Raw genomic sequence first — 5667 nt, forward strand, 5'->3', positions numbered from 1 at the left:
CGGCGGGGTGGAGCGGACGCTGTCCGGCGCGGGCCGGACACGTCCATCGGCGCGGGGAGATCTGTTTTTTTTAGGAGGAGGACGGGGAGGAAGACGAGATCCGAAAGGAGGGGTGTATATATAGGCATAGAGGGAGCTAGGAGAGTCCAAATGAGGTGCGGTTTTCGCCCACGCAATCATGATCAAACGCTCTAGGACATGGAGCGGAGTTTGGTGGGTTTTGGGACAAATTTGGAGGGGTGTTGGGCTGCAACACACACGAGGCCTTTTCGGTCCCTCGGTTAACCGTTGGAGTATCAAACGAAGTCCAAATGATACGAAACTTGACAGGCGGTCTACCGGTAGTAAACCAATGCCGCATGGCAAGTCTCCGTACAATCCGGAAATGTTTGATCCCCACACACGAAAGAAAGCTAGAAAAGGCCACTGGAGGAGAACGAAGCGCCGGAATGCAAAACGGACAACGGGGAAAATGCTCGAATGCATGAGATGAACACGTATGCAAATGCAATGCACATGATGACATGGTAAGAGATGCACGAAAAAGAAAAACAACACACGGAGACAAAGACCCGAACCCGAGAAATAAATATAACTTGACACCGGAAACGGCAAGAGTTGGAGTACAAATATGGAAAGTATATCTGGGGCGTTACAGCGGCCCCTTTCTTTTTTGACTGCGGGGGCTCGAAGGCCTCCTCGTCAAATTCGGGCAACAGCTTGCGCTTCGGGTAGCTCTTTGTCTGGTGACTAGTGCCATATTTATCTGCGGTGTTGAGTACTTTGCTCCATCTCATTCTGAGTGTGTCTTCCGCTGTTTTGAGCTTCCGCTTTTGCTTCTTCAAACTTCTTGCAGTGGCGACGAGCCTGTTATGGAGATTCATATGCTCTGGTGATGTGAGATCATCTTCGCCGGGGATGGGTTGCTTGTCCGGTTCATGTCCGGCTGGCTGCTTGTTGACGTGTGCATCGTCCACTGCTTCGCCCTGCTCTAGGGCCGGGTCCATATGGGTACCGTTTTTGTCGATGCCGGTCTTCGGGCGGCGCTTGCGTCGCCGCTTTGTTTGTCTGTTGGGGGAGTTGTCCTTCGCCCCGTCCCGTTTTTCCTCATTGTCGCATCCTTTTGGTGTGTCCACCATGCATACGTTGTGGGATGGGGTGGGTTTCCTGCGCCCGTCAGGCGCTGGTTCTTGGTCGTCCCCGGCATCGTCATCCATACCGTCGATGTCCTCGGAGTCGTAGTCTAGCCTGTCAGTTAAATCGTCGACAGCGGCTACCAAGTGGGTGGTGGGTGGGCTTTGAATTTCTTCGTCATCCGCATCCCAACCGTCCTGACCACAATCTGGCCAGGTCTCTCCTGATAACGAGAGATATTTTAGCAAACTCAAGATGTCGCTGAAAGGTGAGTGTTGAGAGACGTCCGCTGCGGTGAACTCCATGATCAGCGCCCAGTCGGATTCGATCGGGGCGGGCGCGGGAGGTTCGGAGTCCGGCGAGGAGTCCGGCACCTTGGAGTTACGAGCTTTATGAGGGATGAAGTTAGCGTTCGACTCTATCGCTGTAGAGGTTGCAGCCCCCGAGGCGGTGTCTAGGCATCCATCCTCGATCTGCAGAGCTGGCTCCGAATTGAAGATCGGAGTGGTTTTGAGTGCGGCCTCCAGGGTACTGTCCGGCTGCAGAGCTAAATCATGCCCATCGTGACAGTACGGCACGCTCGGCTGTGGCTCGAATCCGTCGAGGATCAAGTCCCCGCGGATGTCAGCCGTGAAGTTCAAACTTCCAAATCTGACCTGACAGCCAGGGGCGTAGCCTTCGATCTGCTCCAGCTGGCCAAGCGAATTGGCCCGTAGTGCGAAGCAGCCGAATACGAAGATCTGTCCGGGGAGGAAGGTCTCACCCTGGACTGCGTCGTCATTGATGATCGGAGAAGCCATCGAGCCTATCGGTGACGACACGGAGGAACTCTCAATGAAAGCACCAATGTCGCTGTCAAAACTGGCGGATCTCGGGTAGGGGGTCCCGAACTGTGCGTCTAGGTGGATGGTAACAGGAGACGAGGGACACGATGTTTTTACCCAGGTTCGGGCCCTCTTGATGGAGGTAAAACCCTACGTCCTGCTTGATTAATATTGATGATGTGGGTTACAAGAGTAGATCCACCACGAGATCAAGGAGGCTAAACCCTAGAAGCTATCCTATGGTATGATTGTTGTTCGTCCTATGGACTAAAGCCATCCGGTTTATATAGACACCGGAGAGGGCTAGGGTTACACAGAGTCGGTTACAATGGTAGGAGATCTACATATCCGTATCGCAAAGCTTGCGTTCCACGCCAAGGAAAGTCCCATCCGGACACGGGACGAAGTCTTCAATCTTGTATCTTCATAGTCTTGGAGTCCGGCCTATGATGATAGTTCGGCTATGCGGACACCCCCTAGTCCGGGACTCCCTCAATGGTCATAGTGCGGAGTAACTTGTACTGTAACATATTACTATGTTACTCTAAACATCTCTATAAACCGGAAAGGAGGGAGTAGTAACATACACTAGTGCCATATGCAGAGTATGGGAGCACATGATATTTCCCCGTCCGGACCGATCCCAAGTTGGCTTCTCACCTTCTTGGCCCAACAAAAACCCCTCCCCCCTCCCGCGCGTGCTTCCCGCCCGGCGCCAGCTGAGCCCGCCGCTCCACATTGATGGCAAGTCAGGGCGACGCGACCTCTCACTGCTTCCGCCGTTGAAGCGGCACGCCGACCGAGGGCACCGCCCGCTGTATGCCCGGCATTTCAGACTACACAGTGGATAGTAACTTTTAGAGCAAGTACTACTATAATTAGATGACATAAGAAGGCTATAAGGATTTAAATATTGTATTTGTGCTTAGTTGAAGGAGAGAGAAGAGGAGAGAGAAGAGAAGCGGATTGTAAACGTGTAGCCGGTTGTACTCCAACATACTCTACTTTGTGAGACAAAAGGTGGGGCCATTATTAATGATATTGTATTTATACTAAAGGGGCTAACGGACGCCTTAATTACTCCATTTTTTAGACAAACCTTGGTGGGGCTATTATTGACTTTTTTTTGAGCTATTATTGACTTGGACATGGGGTTTGGGGGCCAAAGGCCTACTATTATACTCCGACCTGACATGCTCTACCCTAGCCGCCGCTGTATCATATGGTTTCGCACCGTTCCAGATCTTAGCGCCGCCATGCAATTCTTCTCCAGCCCTCCTTCCGGCGTGCACCATGAGAAGGGACAGCAGTCCTCCGAACCCCGCCTTTCGTGATCCTGTACGGGAGAGGGGCGATCAAGTTTTTGGGGAGCACACTCATGTGACTGCTACCAGCAACGACTTCCTCAACGACAGCCTTCTTCCCCGACCTCTGTAACCTCTTCATCAACGACATGAGTGACAACATCAACCACATCGGTTCTGCTCCCACTGTACAGTATGTGATTCTGTCCTCCTGGTGTAGTCCGCATCATTACTTTGATGTTCGCAATTGTCATCATGATCTATTTACTGCTGATTCGGATTAAATCTCATACTAAATTGCTCATATATTCAACAATCCAATCCAAAAACCTGATCACAGGCAATTTACTCCGAGTTGTTTTGCTGTGCTTTTGAAGCCGCCTACTTTTAAGGGGTGCAATATAAAAGGTGGCGCACAAGAGCAGTATATTGGTTTCAGATCATGTGCTGCTATGACGCCACTAAGGGTAAGCCTGAGGGTGATCTTAATCCTACACAGCAGGAAGCTTTTCAGAACATGGATACCCTCTTCAAAGCCGCCCTGCTGAGTGTTCTTGACGATTCCATTATGGATTCGTATATGTTGTTTGACAGCGGCAAAGACATGTGGGCTGCGCTCGAGGCCATGTTTGGGCCCTCGGGCGCTGGCAACGAGTTGTATGTCATGGAGCAATTCTGTGACTACAAGATGACTGATGAGCGCTCTGTTGTTCAGCAGACCCATGAGATATAGTCACTCTCTAAGGAACTTGAGTACTTTAAGTGTGTGTTGCCGGAAAAATTTGTTGTTGGGACCATCATTGCCAAGCTTCCACCTTCGTGGAACGATTTTGCTACTTCTCTGGAAAACAAGAGACATGAGTTTTCTGTTTTAGATCTCATTAGCACTCTTGATTTTGAGGAGAAGGCGAGAGCAAAAGACACACGTGCTCAGGTCGCAGAGGGAGCTTCTAGTGCCCACATGGTACACGAGAAGAACTTCCAGCCCAACCAGCCCCAAAACAACAAGAACAAATCTCAGGGGAAAGGCAAGTTTGATGCAAAGAACAAGCCGTCACATTCTACCAACTTCAAGAAGAATTCTCATAACGAGAAGGGATACAAACCTCAATTTTGGTAGCACCACACAAAATTTATATGGCTGCATCTACCTGCTATCAGCTAACCTCATGGTGCTCCAGGTATTCCTACATTCGTAACTAGGTACAATGACCACCGCAAGATGAAATTAGCTTATTCGTACGTTGACTTGCTGAATGCAGTGCGGAACTATCCTGTCATGTCTGGAGGAGCAAACAAGCAGTGTAGCCGAAGGTGGAAATCAACCAAGGACTTATGAAATTATATGTAATCTTCCTCAGGCAGGTCAGTATCCCCTTCGTCCAGATGATCGTGTTTTGTCATGCCGAGCTATTGATATGTGCTACTATTTTGCAACACCGTTTAAGTATAGCTACTGTTTTCCTATCTTTTCAGATTCAGGACAATGAATAGGATATCAGGGGAACTGCACAATATGAACCCATGTTGAGTCATCTCTATTGCCTCATGTGTTTGCTGCAAATGTGTCAACATCAATTGCAAGATGAGGCAGCTAGATAGCTGTGGAGTTGCCAACATGCTCAAAGTGGTCGCAACATTGAGAAGAAACAAGCATGCCCAGGAAATTAATCCGTGCGCAGGGAGGCCCTTTGCTCAGAGAAGCATCGACCGATTTTATTTATTTCCACACCTTCTCACAGTTTTGTATATTGGTTATAGTATGGTGAATCATTGAGATGCATAGACATGCTAAACTTTTGTTCTTCTGAATGTTAGTTTAATGTGAGTGTCTGCATCTAGTACCGCATCCTCTAATTTGGTGGATGCACATAGAGAAAATAAATCTCCTTAATTTACTCCATAACCACCCTATTAAATAGGCCTAGTAACAAACCAGGCGCATGCTGTGGCCGGCGGGCACATGCATCCCGCATGCATGGCCAGTCATGCAGCAACGCAAAAGAAGAGAGCGGTTCTTGGGAAAAAGCGAGTAGTTAGTGCAGCGTGCCTTATAAACACGAACAACTCGCTCTCCCGCTTCCGTCTCCCCACCCAATTCCCCCCGCTCCCCAATCTTCCTCACTCGTCCAGAAAACCCCGCTCACCTTCTTCATCACTCGTACAGAAAATGCCTGCTCCTCTTCTTCCACTCCACAGAAATCCCTAGCCCTCCTTCTTCCCCACTCGCACTGCCACTAGGCTCATCTCTAGCTACTCTGCTCAAACCCGTGAGCTCGGCTCGACGCCCACAAGGAAAATGGAGTCGGCTGGCCCCAGCGCCAAGAAGATGAGGCTCCACCAGCAGCGATGCCGGTTGTAGATCCCGCACCCATTAGCGCGGGGAGAAGCGGCGAGCCCCCCCC

The sequence above is a fragment of the Triticum aestivum genome, chromosome 3B, assembly GCF_018294505.1.
Source record: "Triticum aestivum cultivar Chinese Spring chromosome 3B, IWGSC CS RefSeq v2.1, whole genome shotgun sequence".
In the NCBI taxonomy this organism is placed as follows: Eukaryota; Viridiplantae; Streptophyta; class Magnoliopsida; order Poales; family Poaceae; genus Triticum; species Triticum aestivum.